Below are 23,779 nucleotides of genomic sequence, written 5' to 3' on the forward strand. Positions count from 1 at the left end.
GACTAAACTCTGACATCAGAACACATGGATTTGAATTTTGAATTTGGTATTTGTTAGCTGAGTGATCTTGAACTAGTTGCAGACAAACTCTTCATGGCTGACTTTCCTCAAATGTAAAAAGAACATATTAAAAGAACCTATCCTAATGAGATAGTATGCATTAATGTTACATTTACAATGACTAGAAGGTTTATGATACATAAGAATTGCTCAGAAATGTTAGTTCTATCACCATCATAATCTATTTGGGTTTGTGAACTTGTCTTTAGTGGGCTTTGTCTTTCTGAATCCCATGAATCCTGGTGTGGTAGGACATTTCCCACATGGTAGTTTTCTACTTACTTTTCTCAGGCATCTCAGGAGGATCTCCTGTGTGGACTCATGTTCTATTTTAATTTATAAGGCTTTGTGTTATGGAGCCACAAAGCAGTGTAAATTGAACCCCCAAACCTGAGGGTCAGCAGGCTCATATTAGGGAATGAGGAGGCCCAACGAAGAGTCATAGTAAACAGGAATAGCAAGTATATTCATATTAAAGAGGTTTACTATCTAGTCATAAAGACAGCGGGCCCTGCCTGCCTCTCTGGAACTTTAAACATGAACAAGCAGAGGGAAATGCATACTTTCTGTGGCTTGGCAGATCCCAAAAGCTATAGAAGAAAAGGAAAATGCTGAAGTAAAACGTGTCCAATTCATATGCCAACCTCCTAGTTAGATAAGTTGCTCTTCCTCCTCTGGAGAGGTGAGGGATCAAGAGAGGGCAATAGGGTTATAATAAAGGAAGCTCCTCCACATGGAAACATGAAGCCAAGGGCAAGAAGATTCCCCTACTATTGGTTCCCTAACCTGCAACTTCACATCAACAGCTCAGATGGATTCCAGGACAACTTGTGGCATGCCTGAACATGTGAGTTATATCATGGCTGTGTGTACTATCTAGGCTACTGGGTGGTTTTCACAAGTCTGCACTTTTATGTAGGGTGTAGTCTTTCTCATGTCTGATGGCAGGGGTCTCACTTTCAACTCCTTGTTTTGCAGCCCAAAGCCCTGGGATCTAAGACTGGACGTGAGACCACAGTCGGAGGCTTACTGGTTGAGCACCACTTTCCTTCCTTGAAGGCTCAGCTGCACAGTTAAAGGAATATTTGTGTTACTTCCCCTGGCATTTTAAGACATTTTGAAACAGTAATTTAATCTATGCTGCTATGTTATTAGAAGCTAAGGGCCCCTTTGTTATGCTCAGCCAAGTACACCTGCTTGCTGCATGCCTAGTTCTTAGTCATACTTTTCCTTGTTTTTCTCTGTCCTTCTGTCTGTTGGTCTTTCTACCTATCTTTCTATCTTTCTGTAGTTTGCTGCCTTGCTGTTACTCCTTGTCTCTCCCCAATCTCTCCTACTTCTATTTTTTTTCTCTACTGGCTTAATTTTCTATTGGCTTCCCTTTTGTTTGTTTGTTTGCTTGTTGGTTTTGTTGTTTGTTTTTTGTTTTTTTTTTGGTCTTACTGCAAATATTTGTTATTTCATATCCAGAGTCTAGCTCAGAATCTATCTAGAATCAATATCTATTGAACAAGAGTAACTTTCCCTCTTTATGGAAAAGACAAATTGCTGCTCTGGATCTATGCTAAACATGTAGCACTTATTGGAAGACACACCTACATGATACTACTCCTGATGCTATTGCTTTTCCATCACTAGTCATGTCACACCCCTCATATCATCACATGTATTTAATGCGTATCCTCATCCAGGGACTTTTCTACAAACTTCTAATGTATAAAATCATTAAATCCTCATAATCTTCTTAGAGCAAAGATACCATCTTTACTGCCCTCTTGCTAATAATGAAATTAAAAAACTTGTTTTAGTGAGAAGTTCAATAACTTATTTTAGATCAGTAATTCTCAACTGGGGAGAATTTTGTTCCCTCTCCAGGGTCATTTGGCACTGTCAGGAGGCATTTTTGGTTTTTACAATAGGGGTAGGGGATCCTACTGACATCTCCTGTGTAGAGCCCAGGGGTGTTGCCAAGCATTCTATAAAGCACAGGACAGCCACTTATGGTTAAAGAATTGGTCTTGAATGCCAACAGCACAAAGGTTGAGGAACTTTTGGGCTAAATATGCTTTGTCCTATATCTTTAAAAATAACATATATCCATAATGTTTAAAATTAACCTGTCATTCTCTGTGCTAAAGTGTGAGGTTTTTTTTTTTAATTGCAGTTATTGATATAATTGGGCCTATATTGGCCAACTTAAATTATTACAGTCTGTATTTAATCCTACATTACCACTCTATTTAATCCTATATTACCTTCAAAAACTTGACTCTATGTCAGAGATCATCGATTCTTCTTCACATCTTTGTGACTAATGGAAAGAACTGAATGTTGAAAAGGTGTTAATTAGATATTAATTAATGGGATTTCTAATGGGATGCAGGAGGCCCTTTCCTTTTGGCCCTATCTATAAAATGAGGTGAGGGGCTCCTGGGTGGCTCATTCAGCTAAGTGTCTGCCTTCAACTCAGGTCATGATCCCCGGGTCCTGGGATCACCATCAGGCTCCCTGCTCAGCGGGGAGCCTGCTTCTCCCTCTCCCTCTGCCCCTCCCCTTGCTTATTCTCTCTCTCTCTCTCAAATAAAATCTTAAAAAAAAAGATTCTCTCTCTGCCTCTCTCTCTCTCTCCTTCCTCCCCTAAAAAAATAATAATCAACTAAAATGAGGTGATTGCATTAGACAATTTAAAAATTCTTATTATAAATTACATTCTTTTTGTAGTAGAAACATTACTTCAGCTCACTGAATCTTTTTTTTTTTTAGTTTTTTTTTAATTTTTTTATTCAGCTCACTGAATCTTGACAAGCTTCTTCCCTCCCACTTACAAACTTCTATGTGCTTTTGTAGATGAACCGGAACATACGGCTCCTTCTGGCCCATAGACTCCAAGAGCTGCTTCTGAATAGAAGCATTTAAGAGCCAGTGTGTGACACCCCCCCCACGCCCCATCTTTTCTGGCCACGAATGACATCTAGGGTTGCCTTTGAGATGATAAAGCCTTCATCATTCTGGGTCTAGGACTCTGCTGATCAGAGATGCTGAGTAACATCTCATGTAAGTGAAAAGAAGCTTTTGTGTGTTAAGCTACTGAGATTTTGGAGTTTGCTATAGCCACACAGTCTCTTTTATACCTTCTCAGTGTGACCATTAGCTGAGAAAATGTTTGACCAAGTATTTATAAGAGAATAAAATGGTAGATACAGAGAGAGGATGGAAGAATAATTTACCACCTTCTTTATGTTCCTACATCATTTAGTTCTTACCACCAATATAACAGGTGCCTCGCTGAAGTGTAATATATGTGTTTACATAGTGCTCATCTCCACTAGACTATAAGACTCATATTTGGGATTTTATGTCAGGATGATGCCTTATTTATCCTAATAGTCACAGGCCTAATAGTTGCCAAGTACTAAGTTCAAGAGCAAAGATACCATCATTACTGCCCTCTTGCTAATAATGAAATTAAAAAACTTGTTTTAGTGAGAAGTTCAATAACTTATTTTAGATCAGTAATTCTCAACTGGGGAGAATTTTGTTCCCTCTCCAGGGTCATTTGGCAATGTCAGGAGGCATTTTTGGTTTTTACAATAGGAGTAGGGGATCCTACTGACATCTCCTGTGTAGAGCCCAGGGGTGTTGCCAAGCACTCTATAAAGCAGTACCAAGTACCAAGAACTAAGCAAGTACCAGAACTAAGTACCAAGTTCATGGATTTGGGGCAAAATAATGACTGTGTGAATGTATGAAAGCAACTGACACAGGACTGGACATAAATGGATACTCCAGCAAATGTTTGGTTAAATGAATGAGTAAATGAATATCTGAATACACAGAAGATCGAATGAGGCCATTATACACCAGGAAAGGGGGTGGAAAATACAAGAATTTAAGCAGGACCTTAAGACTGAGGGTGGGGGGGTCTCCGAGACCATCTCTGTGTGTTTAATGGAGTATGTGTCAGATTTGATGGTGATCAATCTGTGGGGACACAGAAGGAAAGGTGTCAGGAAACTCCCTGCAACTCATGACAGTGCTGTCCTTGGCAGTGGTGGGGAGGGCCAAAAGTCCTCTGGATGCATGGTGTGGGGTTACTCAGCTGCCTAAGGACACCCAGCAAGGGGCAACATATATTAGTAAAGCAGTGGTTATGAAAATCTTTATTTATGTCTAGGGCTTAAGGAAAGCTGCTGAACTCCAGTCTGAGGACCAGTGGAGGGAAGGGGGGTAATGATTCTGGAGACTGAAAAAACCTGCTCAGGTGTCCTGGATCTGGCTTAGAGTCTGAGAAGTGGCTATGCCCCAGGGCCTAGGGTCCTAGCCTGGACAAAGGGCCTAATCTGGATGCTGCTTTTGGGCCCAATTTAGAGGCTACCTCTGCTTAGTAGCCAAGAACACTGCCTCTTGGTTGCAGATCACCCATTTCCCCAGCTTCCTGAGTGAGTCAGGGATGTCACCTTGTTGCTATGCATCTGCTCTGAGATTGCTACTGGAAATGATTCCTTTGAACACTTGAATCATTTTTTATGTTGGAGTTGCTTTATTACTGGTTGTAGGATGGGGTTAGGATAGTTAATACACTCCAGCATTGCACTCTGGGAACATACGGGGCTATTTTATCTGACTTCTGAGCTGTGAGGCATGTGGGGTATGGAAATATACTCTGGTTACAGGTAATAACAGAACCTCACATTAATTGGACAGTTCCTAGTTGCTTGGGTGCTCTGCTAAGGATTTTACAAAAAAGCAAGACTCTTGAATTGATCTATTTTTTATTTATTTTTTAATGTTTCATTTACTTATTTGAGAGAGAGAACAAGCAAGCAGAGGGAGGGACTGAGGGAGAGGAGGGGGAAAGAATCTCAAGCAGACTCCACATTGAGCATAGAGCCCAATGAGGGGTTCAAACTCATGAGTCTGAGATCATGACCTGAGCTGAAACCAAGAGTCAGACACTTAACTGAGTCACCCAATCTTCCCAAGACTCCTGAATTTATCCAGCAGTGGGACTTTGTGAAAATCTTTTAACTTTTTTTAGATCTCAGCCTCCCCATCTCAGAAATCAGATAATAATTCTACTGCCTTGGGGCATCTGGGTGGCTCAGTGGTTGAGCATCTGCCTTTGGCTCAGGTCATGATCCCGGGGTCCTGGGATCCAGTCCCACATCGGGCTCCCTGCAGGGAGCCTGCTTCTCCCTCTGCCTACGTTTCTGCCTTTCTCTGTATGTCTCTCATGAATAAATAAATAAAATCTTAAAAAAAAAATTCTACTGCTTCTCAGAGCTGCTATGCATATAAGTTAATGTGTGAAAAGGGCTTAGGACTACTTGACAGTGTTAGTCCTCAGCCACAGTTATTGATTTCGGTGGCTAGCATTTAATCTTCCCTACAGTTCAGTGGTATTATCATTATTCTCTCTTTCCCCATATAGAAACTAAGGCTGAAGTCATGAAGCTGTGTACGATGCAGGGAGGGTAGGAAATCTCTGTCTGACTCTGGAGCCTGGACCCTGAGCCATTACTGGGTCAAATAGTATCCTCTCCAAATTCATGGAACCTCAGTGGAAACAACCAAAATTTCCAAGACGGGTGAAGAAAATGTGGTGCACACAGACAATGTACTTTCAACCTTAAAGAAGACAATTCTGTAATAGGACACAACATGGGTGGACCTTGAGGACATTCTCCTAAATTAAAAAAGTCAGCCAAAAAAGGCAGATACTGTGTGATTTTTCTTATAAGAAGTCCCTAAAATAGGGACACCTGGGTGGCTCAGTGGTTGAGTATCTGCCTTCAGCTCAGGTCGTGATCCTGGGGTCCTGGAATCCAGTTCCGCATTGGGCTCCCCGCATGGGGCCTGCTTCTCCCTCTGCCTGTGTCTCTGCCTCTCTCTGTGTCTCTCATGAATAAATAGGCAAAATCTTAAAAAAAAAACAGAGATACAGAGATATACATAGGGAGAAGTCCGTGTAAAGATGGAGACAGGTATTGGGGTGTATCAACAAGCTGAAGGATGCCAAGGATTGTCGCACCCACCAGAACCAGGAGGGATTCTTTCTTCGGACCTTCAGGGGGAGTGAAGCCCTGGGAACAAGGTCGGGTTTGTATTTAGTCTTCAGAACTGTGGGAAATTAAATACCTGTTGTCCTGAGTGACTCTGTTGTGGTTACACTTGCCCTGCAAAACTAGCTCAGCTACAGTGAGCCCTGCCTAAGGGCTGCTGGGGGACAGTCCTGCCCCTCTAAATGGAGCTGTTTTTGAGGGAGAGGGTGTGGGATTCTCTGTGGAACCTTTCCTGTACCTAACTGGCAAGGTTATTTTTAACTTTAGCTTGTGAAGTTTATAATGAGGGCTTTTCTCACTTTTCAGTAGGAGTCAGACTTTACACCCCAACATGCAGGCTTTTAAAATGGCAGAGTTGTAGAAAGGGCTTGTGACAATGCCTAGCGGGTGAATCTTTGTCTTCGATGGTTATGGACTCCTAGCAAAATCCATTTTCATCATCATCGTTATCATCATCAGCAACAGAAACCCAAACAAATATTGTGCCAAGCACACTAAGTGCATGATCACACTTAATCCTCATTATGCATGCGGAGGTAGCTGCTATTATTTCTACTTTACAAATAAGAACACTGCTGCTCAGAGTACAAGCAGAGCATTACATTGAGATGAGGTGCTGCTGGCTCAACTCATTCCCTGAAATGTCATCCCTGATGGACGGGGGCTTCAAGGGAACTTTCTGTAAAAGAGAAATGGCACAAACAGTCAAACCTCATTTGTATCTAACACTCTCCATTCCATCAGATGAGGATGAAAATCACTCCAACCACCTTGAGTCCTGCATACTTTGAATGGCTGGAACAATGTAAAATCAAATTGCTGCTTTCAGCTTTGAGAAGCTACAAAAGAAAAGAACCCCATAAGAATCAGAGGTTAGTTTGGAATCAAAGGCTACTAGTACTCTTTGTATATTTCACTGAGGAAATAAATCATTGAAGTGATGTCAGAGGGCATTTCTGGGGCAAAAGTTTTCATAGGTGGAGAGTCAACAAACCACAAGACTTTCCATCTAGGGGGAAAATGAAATGTAGCAAGTATCTGACTTTATGTGTATTTTCACACCAATTCTTCTGCAACCCACAAGGTAGGCATCAAGTAGCCCTATTTTACAGATGAGAAGAGTGGAGCTTAGAGATGCTGTGTGACCTGCCTGAGATCACAAAATGCTCATCTCTCTCGCTCTGAGTGATATTTATCATTAATGTTCCAGAATACTCCAGAAGCTATTTTAAGGATTTGACATAGATTATCTCATTTTACCTTCACAAGCAACCCTAAGAGGTAGGTTCTGTTATCCCCATTTTATAACGGAGACCCTTGGATTATTTAAATCACCGTCCCAGGTCACCAAGTGACAGAAGCAGGGTTTGAACCTCGATGGTGGTTTTCCTATTCTGTGACCTTTTCTCTCAAATGTGCAGCATGCGGTGGAGGCAGTAGCAGCAGCCACTATAGCAGTAATAGTAATAAAAAATAATGTGTCCCTAGGTTAGGAAATTTAGACTGTTTGCAAAGGACTTGAGAGGACGGGGAAGAGGGCAGTGGGGCAGATGTGAGAGGCAGAAGACTTAGCATTCTCTGGTTGGGGGAGAATGGAGGAAAGAGCAGAGCTGGGAGGGAGAGATTCTGGGAGAAGGCAGGGCTATGTGTTCTCTGGCACAGCTCAGCAGTGGTGGGTAAGAAATGGAATAGGGGCAGAAGTAGCACTGAAGGAAGCTGGAGCCCAAGGTTTGGACTCACCCAGGAACTAGAAGAACATCTCTGAGAGAAGTCCACAGTTAGAGAGGCCTTGGCATTGGAGCTGGGGACAATGTCACCAGGGTTCTTATGGTGCAGGGAAGCATCGGCTACTTCCTGAACTGCCAATGTCATTCTGATCCAAATCAACCAATACATCTAACACTTTTCGTATAGTTTCTCATTAACCTTGTTTTCTCTTTGATAAAATTATTTTCTTGATCATGTTCTGCTTTCTTTTAGCCAAGGACTTGGGGATAGGGAAGTGGCGAAGGAAATGAACATGTTTTCAATGACTGCCGTGTGCCACCACTGTATGTGCATCTGCCATTCAGTCCTAGAGCAACCAACACTACAGAGGAAGAATCATTATCCCAATTTGGCAGATGAAGGATAAGCCTGGAAGAGGTTAATGACTTGCCTATGATCATTCAGCAAAATGACTCACCCCAGCGATAAAATAACTTGCCTACGAAGTTAAATGACTTGTGCTAGAGGTTGACCAGGAAATTACATGACTTCCCAAGATCATTTAGATTTTGCTGGCTCCAAAGTCAGGCTTGAAAGTCTTATGCTGTCTGCTGTCCCAGAGCTTTTTATGTCCTTTGAGCACCCAACACAGAGATAAACTCTCACCAGGCACTCAATAAAAGTTTCTCTTGATTGTGGAGCTGAGATGACTAAGTCCAGCACCAGGATGGGTCTCTGACATTATTTTTTCCAGCTGTGTATCCAGGAGGAGCCCTGGATATCCTGGAAATGAAAGCCAAATAAACACCAGCTTAATTCAGGTAATAATTTAACATCTAATAATGCTAATTCTATGTGATATCCTCCTTTAGATGGAGGCCCTCAAAGTCCCACTCAACAGATGTGCTCATTTTCTTCTTAGATGCCTTCCTGTCAGGTGTTTCGGTAGGTATTGGAGGGACCTCTAGTGAAAAGGTCAGTCCTTGATCAGGTGTCTGTAGAGTATGGAAACACTGCTGTACTGCTCCTCTTGCTTCTCTTGTGATCCGGTAGGGAGGTCTGGGCTTCAGTTTGTTTTCAGGAAAGTGAAGATGTTGAATCTTTCATGAATTCTTAATGAATGTATTTAAGGGAGCCTTAAAAGTTCCAACCAGAGGGAAGGACAAATCTTGAGTTTGGAGACGGACATCTCTCTGGAGTCCTGGTTTTGTCTGTCCTCGCTGGATCCTTGAATATATTCTTAAACTCTGAAACCTCTGTTTTCCTTAATTATTCTTTTTTTCTTTAAAAGTGCTAATAACCACCGTCCAGACTCCCAGGGGAAGGTTCTCCCTGGGGGTTGTGCAATGGGGGAGACTGACAAACATTCTAGCCTGGATCCTGGAGTGGCTTCCTCAGTGGTCTCCCCACTCACCTTCATGCCTCGCCACCACCTTTTCTCCACGCAACAGCCCCCTGGAAACCCACACGAAAACATGGATCAGGGGCACCTGGTGGCTCAGTCGGCTAAAAGCATCTGCCTTCAGCTCAGGTCATGATCCCAGGGTTCTGGTATCTAGCTTTCTGCTCAGTGGGGAGTTTGCTTTTCCCCCTGCCACTCATTTTTCTAATCAAAAATCACAGCATGTTCTTTCCAACTGCATTCAACTTCTGCTACTGTCTCTGGGACCTGGTAACTGCTTCCTCCTCCTCCCTCTACTTAGAAAGAATAGTCACTGGCTCTCAGGGACTTCACCATCCCTGTGAGATCTCCTTAATCTGCTCATACTTTGGAAAATATCCCCTCTATAAACTCTTTTTTACCCCCATTTGACTGTGTATCTGTTCAGGACTCTGATATAACCCCTTTGGAAAATATCCCAGTCTTGACCTACTACTCAGTAGCATTCCCACTTTGCATACACACAAAGTGTTTTTCTGCCCATTTCTTTTATTATTATTATTTTTTAATGTTCTGCAAATTGTTCACTGCTTGGGAAATCATATTCCTATGGCAGGACTGATATTTAGCTGGTGTTCATGGGCTCGGCCTCCCTGGTTTTAATGCTGGCTCCCATCTTGACTGCTTGCTCAAAAGCCGTATCTGTACCAGCTATAACTATTGGAAGAGATGCTGTCCACAAAGGCCATGCCCACTGCGATATTTGAGTCACCCAGAACAAGTGGCCTGCGTTTGTAGTTGTTATGCTCACTGTGATATTGTGCATGTGTATAAATGAAAATGTTTATGTGTTAGTCTCCTATTGCTGTAGTAGGTAATTGCCACTGACATGGTGGCTTAAGACCTTAAGACATGGATTTATTATCATATAGTTCTGGAGGTCAGAAGTCTGAAAAGGAGACATATGGGGCTCAAGTCAAAGTGTGAGCGCGTTGCATTCCTTTTGGAGGCTCTAGGAGAGGATCTACTTCCTAGCCTTTCCTAGCTTCTAGATGCTGCTTGAATTCCTTGGCTCATGACCTTCCATCCTCAAAACCAGCAATGGCTGGCTGAGTCTTGCTTTTCCTGCTGCATCCCTCTGAAACCCACCCACAGTCTTCTCTCATTTATAAGGATCTTTGTGACTCCATTTGGTCCACCCAGATAATCTAGGATAATCGCCCATCTCAAATTCAGCTGATAAGCAGCCTTAATTATACCTGTAACCTTAATCCCCCTTGCCATATTGCATAAAATATTCACTGGTCCTGGAGTTATGACATGGACATCATCTACCACGACACAGATATTCACACAGCTCTTATTTTAAAACGTTTAAGAGAAAAAGTGTATGTAACAGTTAATAATTGTCTTGCTTCTTTGAAATCCTTACTTTTAATTTCAAGTAGGGGTAAGCAGCTAACAACTTCTTTTAGTATAGTTGTCCGTTTTACCAAACTTAAGAGAATTAGGTTGATCTCACATTGATTTTTGAAATTATATATGTGAGTATCATATTATATCATATAAATAAACTTTATTTCCAAGTAGTAAAGGAATCACTAGATTTGTTTGTAACAAGATGGGAGTAGAGAATCTGATAGTGTTGAGAAGCACTCTACTAGATATATCTCATGTTCCCATGACAGTGACTGGTGTGCAGCAGAGCTCAGTAAGTTTTGGGGGAGTAGATGAACAGGTGGATCAATTAGTTGCCTTCAGCGTTAGTATGAGGAGCTTGGTGGGCACTGTTATGTGTTGTTTGAAGGATACCTCACTAAGTCGAGGTCAAAACTTCTACACCATTGGCTTCTGAGGCTCAGAACAATTTATACAACATTCTGGTCCCCAAGAATAAAACAAATTCTACGCCAAGAGGATTCCCCTTGCAGGTGGCCTTTCGGGGGAGGAAATGAACAGTTTCTCATTTGCTCAGTGTAAATTTCCTCAGGATTGCAGGTTGAGATTAATGAGCTCAGGAATGGAGCACTGAAAAAAAAAGATAAAAAGAAGAAAGAAAAAGAATCAAGCAGAGTTCCCGGTGTTCTTTGGGAATATATTGTTCCCAGGGACTATTGACTTGCCTAATTCTTAAAATTCTTGCCTGTTGTTCTTTCCCTGGCTTCTTCTATTCTGCTCTGAAAAGGATTTCTCTTCCTACATTTCAAGCAGTTCCCTCCAATTGGCCCATGTTCCTCTTTGACTGTAAACAGGTCTTCCTATCCTGTGTGTCCCTGAGCTGTGTGTCGCCCAGAGATTTGCACTAGCTGCAATGAAAACGTTTGTAGCTAAATCTTTTACCTGGAAATAATCTTAGAGCCCCAATGTCTTCATTTTGTTAAAGAAGAAATAGAGAAGCCCAGAGATCTGAGGACTTCCATCAGGTTGTGTACCTGGTTAGTGGTAGTGCTTGGCAGGGAAGCCTTCACTGGGGATTCTCCATCAATGTATACAATTTTGTGCTTGAGCTGGAAGTGGAAGCAAAATAAAACATATACATACCCACCATACATAATGCACATATCAATTATATAATTTCATTTAAAGTCATACATGCCATTGAAAGGCACTATCAGAATATGGAGGAAATTTGCATAAAATATACATTTTTAAGTATGAAAAGGAAACAGTGAAAATGAGAAAAATGGAAAGAAGAAAAGGAGAACTCTATGTGCAGTAATTTACATACTGACAGCAAGTTTCTTTGAATGGAATATACAAATGTATGTAAATTGGCCTGACTATTTAAGAAAAAGATATGCAAATATATGTCCACAGAAATCTGCTACCCGTCATGTTGAAGCAGAATAACAAGATGCTTGATTTTCCCTTAAATTATTTTTCTTCTTTCCAGAATGTTCCCTGAGGAAACTCTAGGACCAAATTCCTGCCCATCTAGCATTTCAGTCATCTTTGTGTCCATATTATGTGCACTCCAAGCCAAGCGTCAGATGGGATGCTGGAGTCACAAAGGTGAATAAAACAGAGAAGGCACTAGTCTTCAAGGAGCTCAGAGTCTAACAGGAGACACACATGTACAGGAACTCCCATGATGTGCCATTGGGATACATGCACTCAGTGTACAAATGCATTCGTTGGATCATACACTCACTGGGATACATATGTCATTCAATTCACCTGTAATAAGATGGGACCAGTGAGTCTCACCAAGTGAGAGCTATTCTGTGATAAATCTGGTGTCCCTCATGTTCTCATGTCTGTCAGTACCTTGCTTTGTGGACTCTCTCACCTTTTCCTTGAGTTCTCATCTTCTATTGCTTCCAGGTCATCTCTTCTAAGTCCTTATTTGGATTCAACACCTTCCAGGGTTTCCTGATGGTCATCAATCCTGACCAGGTCATTCAGAGGGTGGCAAGGATCTATGTAGCCCTTTCTAGGTCTATCCCTCTCTGATTCTATATTGAACTTAATATAAACTGAATCACAGAGACAAAAACCTAAAGAAACAAAGGGGGCAGAAAGAGGGAACTGATTTCTCTTGAAGGAGAAGCTTTCAAAATGCAAGGGCTTTGGGAAGGCAGACAAGAAATCAAAAGCCCATAATCCCTCCTTTAGTGTGTGATCTTGGCTCAGACACAAACTCTTTGGAATAAAGCAGAAGAAATACTATATACTTCGAAATGTTGTGAGGAAGAGTGAATGAAACCAATAGCAAAAAGTGTATGTTTCCATCCCAGAAACTTCCCCTAGACTTCAGGCTCATAGAAACAACAGAGTACTTGAGATCTCTATGTGAACATCTAAGATTAATCTCAAAACATGCCTAAAATTGATCTACTGATCTTCTGATCCCCCAAAGCTCTTCCACACACATCCTTACCCACGTCAGTTGTTGATCACTCCATTCTTCTAGTTGTTCAGGCCAGACTCTTGGAGTTACCATTGACTCCTTTCTTTCACATGTCACAAATTTCACATGAGAAAACCTTATGTCCACCTTTGATATACAGCCAGAGTCCCACCATTCTTTCAAACTCCACTGCTACCACCATGGCCCAAGCCACCATAGTCTCTGATTTCAGGGATTTCATAATCTCTGTGCAAGTCTCCCCTTTCTGCCTGTGTGTCCCTATAGAGCAGAGAAGACAATGTGATCCTTGAAAATCTTCAGTCAGATCATATCACTTCTCAAAATTCTGCAATGATGCTCCATTTTTGCTCAGAGCAAAAGCCAAAGCCTTTGCAATGACTGGCAAAGGTTTGCATGAAAAGACCCCACAGTTCCTCTGACCTTCCCCCTCTCCCCACTTTTCCCCTCACCCGTTTCAGCCCCTGCCTCCCTGATGCCACTGCTTTCTCTGATTTAGCCTCACTGGCCAACCCACTGTTGATTGAATATCCCAGACATGTGGCTGCTATGGGGCCTTTGCACTGTTCCCTCTGCCTGACACCCTCTTTTCCATGCAGTCTCTTGGCTCATTTTTTTTTTACCTTTTTAAGTCTTTGCTCAGATGTCACCTTGTCAGTGAAACCTAATGTCACCACCAAATTCGATACCACAGTTCCCTCCCTGGTACTTTCTCTCCTCTTCATCTGCTTTATTTGTTCTTTTTAGTTAAGTATCACCTGCCTCTTGCTAACAAGCTGGAAGATGTATTGATCTATTGTGTTTATTGTTAATTGTGTATTTCCCCACTGCATAATTGAAGCTCCTTTTAGGGCAGAGATCTTGGTCTGTTTTGTACAACATGCCTAAGTCTGTGTCTAGAAACATATTTGTCTAGAAACCAGGAACTCCATACATATTTGTCAAATGAGAGCAACACCTGCGGTAAAGCAAGCACGTAATTGTAATATGTGTTCTCTTTCTTGCCTTGCCATCAGCTGAAAAGCCGCACCCAGTTAGCAGGTAAATAAGGACTAGGGAAGTGAAGTACACCCAAGGACTACGGTCCACACTGCTCAGTGGTATACAGGAAGTCGTTAAGAGACAGGGGCTAAGAGGTCATCACAAGAATTTTTTCTCTTTTTGTTGTATCTGTAAGAGTTATCTTTATGTTAACTAAACTCACTGTGAGCATCCTTTCATAACACAGGTGAGTTAAAAACTGTCATGATGCAAAGCTTAAACTTCTGGAGTGATGTGTGTCAATTACTTCTCGATAATATTGGAAGAAAATGAAAAGCTCCAGACTGTGAAGGTCAAAAAAAGAAATGGCCACCAGCCATCTTTCCTCCCTGCCCCTGCTGTGACACAGTCCCCATTCAGTGTGGATTATCAAGGATCCAGAGGAGACACTCTCCACCAGGGAGGCAGTGCTTCCTCCTGGCGTAGGTTCGTCTCTCTTTGGGACAAGTGCCATGTTTCCTCCTCCTCCTCATGCAGGTGCCACGTCCCACTGCACGTCGTGAACAGAGGTACTGTGCTCCTCACCAGGAAGCACTGAGCCTCTGCTCTGTTTCCTCTTCTCAGTGATAGACCCTGTCACTCAGCCTGAGTTTCACGGCTTTTCTTTGTTGAATAGATTTTTCTTTGCCTACATGTGAGAAAGTTTCTTCCTTCCTGGTCACACCTGTTGTGGCTTCTCAGCTGATTCTGGGCTGTCTCATCCGTGACTTAGTCTCCCAAGCCCAGGACTTGGGAAGAATAGGACAGAGGATGGATTATTAATAAGAGCACGTTGCCCAAATAGCACGTCATCTCAGTTTCCAGAGCACTTTCCTATCCCGTTGACTTCTCATTCTCACAAAGGGTTGGTCCTGCTTATGACGGTTCCAAGGCAGTGGCATTTAGAATAAGATGACTCTGCATTTACTCAGGGCTTGTCCACTTACCAGCTGGGTGATCTTGGAAGTCTTGCATGGCCTCTCTCAGCCTTATTTGGATCAGGACTAATGACTGCGTGATCCTAAAGTCTACCATCCAGACCTAGATACTTTTGAGCTTAAAAGTGAGTACTTTTCCAATCTCAGCTATTGTAAATAATGCTGGAATAAACATCAGGTGCTTATATGTGGAATCTAAAAAACCAAATGAATAAACAAACCAAAAGCAGACTCAGACCTGTAAATACAGAGAACAAGCTGATGGTTGCCAGAGGTGTGGGGGTGGGGAGATGGGTCAAATGGGTGAAGGAGAGTGGGAGATAAAGGTTGCTAGTTTTGGAATGAATAAGGCAAGGGAATAAAAGTCACAGCATAAGGAATATAGTCAATGATATCGTAATGGTGTTTGTATGGTGGCAGATGGTAGCTATACTTGTGGTGAGAATGGGATAATGTATAAACTTGTCTAATCACTATGTTGTACACCTGAAACTAATGTGACACTGTGTGTCAGCTGCATTCAAATAAAAATTTTTTTTCCGGGATCGAGTTCCATGTCGGGCTCCCTGCATGGAGCCTGCTTCTCTCTCTGCCTGTGTCTCTGTCTGTCTGTCTCTCTGTCTCATGAATAAATAAATAAAATCTTAAAACATATTTTTCAAGTACTTAGAAAAAATATTTCATTTATTTACAGTGAGCTGGGGGAGGGGCAGAGGGAAAGAAAGAGAAAGAGAGAGAGACGGAGAGAAAGAGAGAGAGAATATCCAGCAGATTCTGTGCTGAGTGTGGAGCCCTCTCAGGGCTTGATCTTACCACTCTGAGACACAACCTGAGCTGAAATCAAGAGTCGGACGCTCAACCTACTAAGCCACATAGGCACCCCTGGTGTACTTTTAATAACTGTATGAAGATATGAGCTTTCCTGGCTCTGTTCCAGGGATATCAGGTATATGATCACCTTTGCTAATGATGATACTTCTCACTTATAATACTAATGCTAATACTAATACAAAACAACCAGTGATAATAATAATACTAGTATTTATATCTCGTATTAATAAGTATTGATATCTAATAATACTAAAGATAATACTTATAAGTGATTGTGAAGACTAAAAATACATGTTAAAAGCACTTACATATTGTTAAATGTTATGTAAGTGTCCAGTGTTTAAAATCTGAAGAGAGAGACCAGGTGGATCATTCCTGAACAAGTAGCAGCTAAGGTATAGAGGGGTTAGTGAGATTCTTCACAGCTATCCAGATGGTAAATGACAAGTAGGGTTTCTAACTTTCAGTCTAAAATGAACGGCTAACAGAAACATGAAGAAATGCTCAATAGCACTTGGCATCACGGAAATACAAATCAAAACAACAATGCAATACCACCTCAAGCGTCAGAATGGCTAACAGATGTTGGCAAGGACGTGGATACAGGGGAGCCCTCTTGCACTCTTGGTGGGAATGAAAACTGGTACATTCACTCTGGAAAACAGTATGGAGTTTTCTTAAAAAGTTAAAAATAGAGTTACCCTAGGACTCTGCAATTGCACTATTAAGTATTTATCCAAAGCATACAAACATAGTGATTCGATAGGGGCACCTGCACCTGTTTATAGCAGCTATGTCCACAATAACCAAACTATGGAAAGAGCCTAGCTGTCCATCAATGGATAAATGGATAAAGAAGATGTAGTCTATATACACAATGAAATATCACTCAGTCATCAAAAAGAATGAAATCTTGCCATTTGCAATGACATGAATGAAACTAGAGGTTATTATGCTAAGTGAAATAAGTCAGTCAGAGAAAGACAAATACCATATGATTTCACTCATATGTGGGATTTAAGAAACAAAACAGATGAATATAGGGGAAAGGAAGGAAAAATAAAATCAGATAAAAACAGAGAGGAAGGTGGACCATAAGAGACTCTTAACTCTAGGGAACAACCTGAGAGGCGTGCATGAGGATGGGGTAACTGGGTGATGGGCATTGAGGAGGGCATGTAATGTGATGAGCACTCTGTGTTGTATGCAACTGATGAATAACTAAATGCTATCCATGGAACTAATAATACACTATATGTTAACTAAATTGAATTTAAATAAAAAATTAAAAAATAAATAAAATGAATGCCTGTTTTTGTTTTTTCATTTTTTCAACATTCAGAGGCATATTCTGCTATCTACCTGGAGGGAAGCCATGCCTGTTTGCTCAGTAATGAAGTCCTTGAAGGCAGGGCCTGGGTCTTGTTAATCCTTTGTTCTCAGTACTTGTTAGAAAACCCAGCATGATGCACAGCCTTGGTGGATGAAATGACGACTGGATGAACACGTTGTTGGAGTAAGTTCTGAAGGAATGGTGATCACAACAGGTACTTTCCCTTCCCTAGAGGGCAGGTAGAAGAAAACACTCAGGATGTGGACTAGAATCAATGAGACAGTCTGTGTAAGCTGAAAGTGTCAGGAGGCCAGAGTGGTGGCCTTGCCTTCTAGCTAGCCTGGTGATATTTATATGGCAAGTAAAATGCTTACACTTAGCAGGTTCTTAACAAATGTTGAATGAATCAACATCCACAGGTGTGGTCTATTTGATATGAAGAGGAATATGGGATTTTTGTAGAAAACAACCAAATAGTTATAAACTTTTGGCCAAGAGAACCAAACACCTGGGAAAGACATGAGCAGATGGTAGCAGACAACACCAGCTTAGAGGTGTTCCCGGAGTGCTGCAGGGCTGACCTTTGATGGATGGTCTCATGCACTGCTGATCCTCCCCAGCAGGAGATACTGGTTATTCATCCTTTTGCTTTGGGTTCACCTGAGCCTTCTGAAAAGTATGACACAGCTCTCTCTGAACCACACATCTAATGGCTGTGATTGCCAGGATTCTAATCCATATGCATTCCACCAAGACATCTTGTCTTTTACTGTTCATTTCTCCTTTTGTGAAATTTCAATTAAAGTAATCTCTAGGAAATTTTATACACCGGACACAAATAACTGTTTGCAGATCGGAGACTTGCGTAAAGTAAGACTAGACCAGAACTTCCCAAAGTTCACTGAACACTAATCCAGCAAGATGTTCCATGACAAAGGGTCCCATGGATAACAACAGATGTGATATCCTATTTCTCCCCAGTAAACTCCCAATGCATCTTAGAGACCCTACAAGACCTTCCATAAGAAACCTGTCTAACTTTGTGAGACATGGCATTCTCTACATTTAAAAATTTTTTCCCTAAACACCCTTTCTCACCTATTAACATCTCGTAATTCCAGTATTTAATAAAATACACATTGGGAGATGCTGGGCTGGGAACATTTCCACTATTCTTTTCAACTCTGAAATTCGGATCTTTTTCAAGAGAGCAGCTAGTGGCCTATTTGGAGAAGCCTGAGTAATGTTGTTGGTTCCCAACCCACATTTGGGGGATATTTATTTATTTATTTATTTGCATCTGTGATAAGGGGGCCAGCATAGATAATTCAGAAAAAGTGAACCATTCTCATCAAGCAAAGTGTCTCTAAGAAGCTGAGTCCTGTGTCTACTCACCCTGAAGAAAGTGGCTATAAAGAGGAATTCCATCTTGTGGAGGCCATGAGATGCAGGAATGTTCCGATTTACAATGTTTCAGTGGCTGGTTCAAGGCTGGGGAAAAGGTTGAGTTTGTGGTCTTGCCTGTAAGCTCTGACATCCTCAGACAGCAAGAATTGGTACCTTTTAGGAAAGAGACTTTAAATAACTCAGAGCTGGCAATCTGTGTTGCAGAGGATGTGTCTTGTCTTTATTTTTCACGTTCTTAAGTCGTCCTGATCAGGCTGATTGTTGTATTTAATGACCCCTCTTGGCTTTTCCAGGCAGTGGGGGTTTCATTAGTGACACAGGCTAGGTCTGAGAAGGAAAAAGGCAAGTCCAGCTATGGATCTTCTATGAGGCACTACTTACAAGAATCCTTGCCAGGCTGCTGGAGCAGTCTCTCGTCTTCCCCAAAAGTGGGCCTTGTTTGAGATGACTAGCTGACATTGGATTCAAAACTATTTTTTGGCGAGAAGAGGAGACATAAAGGATCTGGTTCCAACGTGGGCCCCAAATTAGGCTTTGAGTGGAGCTCCAACCTCTGGAGGTTCCAATAAGACCTTGTTTTCATGGAACCTCTAGCCTCATGGCAAGGAGACAGCGTACGAGGAAACAAATGGACGAATAAAAGAATTTCAGATGGTCACAAATACTGTGAAGAAACAAAATATAAAGAAGTAAGAAAAAGTAAGTAGGAGTGTGAGTGGGGTGGCTAATGGGTGATCAGGGAAGGCCTCCTGAAGAGGTGGCATTTGAACTAAAAGCTGAATGCCAAAGAGGGGCTCCCATGGAAAGATCCAGGGGCAGCCTTCCATGCAGAGGGAACAGTAACACCTGCCCTAACTTGGAGACAAGTGTGTCTGGTTTGAGAACAAAAAGATGTCCAGTGTGGCTGGAATTTATGGAATGAGTGAGTGGTAGGACTTTTCTCCCTTCTGTACAATCTGAAGCCACTGAGAATTTTAAACAAGGTTGTCATGCAATGTTCTTTATGCTTAGAAGGCTGGTTCTGGCTGTTTGGAGATAGGAATCAGGGGGAGGGTGGGGGAGAAGAGCAGAAGCAGTGGGACAAGGTTAATAAAGTGGCCCAGGCTGGAGAAGAGATGTCCTAGATTGTGGCTGTGTAGATGTTATAATCCCAAATAGTGTCACACAAGTAGGCAATAATGCTAGCTAGCTATCGTTATAGTTATTATCTGATGTCTCACAGCTCCATGTCCCACAGAGTTCCGAGTTGCTTTCCCAGCTCTTGGGTTAAAAGGGATAAGGTGTTTTCCAATTCCTCCTTCCCCGCCCCCCCATCCCTCCCTCCCTCCCTCCCTCCTTCCTTCCTTTTTCTCTTTCTTTTCTTTTTCTCTTTTCTTTCTTTTCTTTTCTTTTCTTTTTTTTCTTTTTTCTTTTCTTTTCTTTCTTTCTTTCTTTCTTTCTTTCTTTCTTTCTTTCTTTCTTTCTTTCTTTCTTTCTTTCTTCAATTAGGCAACATATAGTACATCCTTAGTTTCAGATGTAGAGTTCAATAATTCATCAGTTGCATATAACACCCAGTGCTCATCATATCACATGCCGTCTTTAATACCCATCACCTAATTACCCCATTCGGCATCCACCTTCCCTCCAGTGACCCTCAGTTTGTTTATTAGAGTTAAGAGTCTCTCATGGTTTCTCTCCCTCTCTGATCACTTTCCTTTCAGTTTTCCCTCTTATCTCCTATGATCTTCTGTGCTGTTTCTTATATTCCATATATGAGTAAAACAATAGGATAATTGTCTTTTTTCTGATTGACTTATTTCACTCAGCGTAATAGCCTCCAATTCCATCCATGTCAATGTAAATGGTAGGTATTCATTCTTTTTGATGGCTGAGTAATATCCCATTGTATATATTTACCAATCATTATCCATTCATCTGTCTAGAGACATCTCAGCTCTTTCCATATTTGGGCTATTGTGGACATTGCTGCTATAAACATTGGGGTGCAGATGTCCCTTCAGATCACTATGTTTATCCTTTGGGTAAATACCTAGTGGTGCAACTGCTGGATCATGGGGTAGCTCTAGTTTTAACTTTTTAAGAAATCTCCATACTGTTTTCCAGAGTAGCTATACCAGTTTGCATTCTCAACAAGAATGTAAGAGGGTTCCTCTTTCTCCACATCCTAGTCAACACCTGTCATTTCCTGAGTTGTTCACTTTAGCCATTCTGACTGGTGTGAGGTGGAGGTATTGCCCAGTTTCTGGAAGGTGGCTCTTTCCTAGGCCTATGGGGCTGGCAGTGTCCAGCCAAAAGGATTAGGGGTGCTATGGGTCAGAGAAAGCCTGGAAACCCTAGTGTCTACCTGACCATCATCCTACACACAGGCCTAATCTAGGAGATGAGCAGGACTCTGAAGAACACACAGGAACTAAGGGACCCATGTGGGACGTATTCTCTCCCGGGCTATTACTGTCCCTGCAAGGATGTGTATAATTGTCTATAAATAAACACCTTCCAGAGCTGCTGCCATACGATAAATCACTTTAATCTCCACTAAATCTTGCATCCTTTTGCATTTTAAATGAAAGCTTGTATTTTTAAAACACTTTTTTTATGTAGCTCAAAATTAGCTGTGTTTCCCCTTGATTTTTCTGCAACTGACTGAGTCCAAGGCTCCCCTTGGTAGTAGATGTCCTTCTCCCACCAATTCCTTCACTGAGCATCCATAATGACCATGGACCTTCACCCTTGTGCCCCTTTTCATCTCCTTCTCATACTTTATCTTCCCACAGAGAAAGAGGAGGAAAAAAAGATAATCTTCTTACCAACAGGACATGGGTCATTGCTCATTTCCTCCAAGAACATTTTAGCCTTATTGCCACCCTAAAATATATCTGTATGGCACAAGGATTATTTTTAGGCTGATTACTTTTAAGAAGCAGCAGACACACATAAAAACTCTGAATTCTGAGTACAAGTCATCTCTTTAGATGAGACACATTTACATTTGTAAGAGAAATCTCTTTCATCAGGGTGTCTCCCTCTCTGTACCAGAAAGAGAAGGATGAGGAAATCTCTAGTAACTCTTAGCTATTGGGATGACAATGACCCAAATCTGCAAAACTAACTTTCCCCACTTACTGTGCTTTCCTGATAGCCTCCTATAATAGGCTACCGCCAACCCCCTACCCCCATGTCTTCTTGTATCTTGAGCTGAAGACAGTATTTAAGGTGAGCAAGAATTCCTATCTCCTCAAAGGCCCTTCTAGCTGGACTAAGAATCAAATTGACATGAGACATATTAACAGGAAAAAATCAAATATAATAGACATACATATGGGGATGCCACACAGACATGGAAGTTCCAAAGACAGTCAGGCAATATGAGGTATAAATGTCATTCTGAACTATGGAGAAAGGGGCAAGGGTCTAGAAGACACCACACTTCAGAGGAAAGTGTGTGTGATATCTAAATGTAGTGTCTCTCCTGATTGGTTGGGGACCCTGCCAATTTGGGACAATGATTGGATGGGGGCTGGTCAGTGAAAGGATTCACCTGAAGCAGGACAAGGGAGATAGAAGTTGATTGAATATGCTATGGGTGAGCCAGACAGTAGAGGAGGAGCTGTCTGCAACCAGGCAGTGGGTGGGGGCTGTTTTTAAAGGGAGAAGATGAGGGGGTATGGCGACATATGAAATCTTCCCTTTCTTGGTAACTGTGTCTGGTTGCAAATAATGCATTGGTTAGGTAGGACCTATGGATATTTTGAGGTGGATCACCTATGGGCCTGTCTATATTCAGCCAGGTGGTCACTGCAGGCCCTTTCACCTTGATCAAGTCTCCATGCCTCAAGCCTATTGTCTAAAAGTGGCCTCTACAGAAAGGAATGCACTCCACAGAGCAGTAAGAAGACCAGATGTTTGGTAATGAGATGTTAGCCCTACCATACAGATGGGTCACTCAGATAAAATTTGTCTCTGTTAATAACCCTTATTGCTGAGCAAGACCCTCAATTTAGATTCTTCTGTGTTATTAAGGGAGGAACAAAAGTCTCTTGAGCTTGCAGGGTCTCAAGTGCCTTCAGCTCAAAATAATCCACATACCAACATGGCAAATTCTAGGGGGTTGGAGACAGGCTATCCTGATCTCCTTTATCTTTAAACATTGATTTTTTCTTCAGTTTTTTTTAAATAAAATTTTAGCAACAAAGGACCAATCAACTAATCAACTACCAGAGGAGATTTCCTGCAGAGATTTTGGATGTGTTTCACATATGTTCGATTATGTGAATATTTCTATTGGAATATTACAATTCGATTTCTTGCAGCCTCCATTATGTGTGTTTTCTCTACAGCATCCCTACAACTTGGTCTAAGGAGGAGTAACCAGATATTTTACTAGTTCATCAACACAGGATTTGAGGAGAATCTATGTATTGTGCTGTTGCTACGTTTATGTAAGATAGATAAACCATGAGGTGTAGCAGACAGAAGGAAAGATTGGAAGACAGGAGACACAACCATCAGCTCTGGTTCTGTCTCTGCCTCAACATGCCGCATGGCCTCTGGCAAGTAATATTAACTCTCTGATTTCATCCTTTCTTATTTGAGACGGACTGAAGCTTGATGTCTAAATCTCCATCTGATGCTGAGGTTGTAGCACTCTGGGCTTGAACAGCTGACCTATTTGAGGGCTGGTAATAAGGTGCCTCAACTTCTCTGATCCATCAAAATGTGTGTCTGTGGAATTCTGGCTTTCATTTTGTGAGAAAACTCACAGCATTATGGATGACCTCAGAGAAAGAGATCCAAACTAGACTGCTGGGCATTCTTCGGAAAGGGGAATGGACGGGATAGGAGTTAGTAGGTCTCTACCTTCTTTGAGGGAACCTGACATTTTCACAGCCACTCAGCAGGGACAGAAGTGACTGAGAGGGTGCAGACACTGGTGTTCCAGGGGTATTCTGAAAGAGGAGCTGACGTGGCTGAGCATTGGTTCTAGAATCCTGAGTTCTCTCCCTGCAGTGTGAGTTGACCATCGGGGATGCTCTGTGAGCCTCCCTGATCCAGGGCATGGGGAGATGGGCCACAGTAATCAAAACATAAAGACAGCCCTTTGACTTGATGATGGGGGTTATCTGGTGACCTGGCTATTGCCAGCCAACCCCTCATGTTTGCCACCACCTG

At 41.9% G+C, this 23,779-nt stretch overlaps 1 long non-coding RNA gene across 2 annotated transcripts; it reads left to right on the top strand.

Annotated features, from left to right (window-relative positions):
- The first annotated feature begins 14,890 nt into the window (after nucleotides 1–14,890).
- LOC140603851 (uncharacterized) lies at nucleotides 14,891–23,155 on the top strand. Of its 2 annotated transcripts, none has more exons than XR_012006836.1 (4): nucleotides 14,891–15,161; nucleotides 17,210–17,414; nucleotides 18,901–19,306; nucleotides 22,948–23,155. It is a non-coding gene; the product is annotated as an uncharacterized lncRNA (long non-coding RNA). The 2 variants fall into 2 exon arrangements; XR_012006837.1 differs by having other exon boundaries at nucleotides 17,210–17,383.
- Nucleotides 23,156–23,779: the final 624 nt, after the last annotated feature.

Source organism: Canis lupus, chromosome 14 (assembly GCF_048164855.1).
Source record: "Canis lupus baileyi chromosome 14, mCanLup2.hap1, whole genome shotgun sequence".
In the NCBI taxonomy this organism is placed as follows: Eukaryota; Metazoa; Chordata; class Mammalia; order Carnivora; family Canidae; genus Canis; species Canis lupus.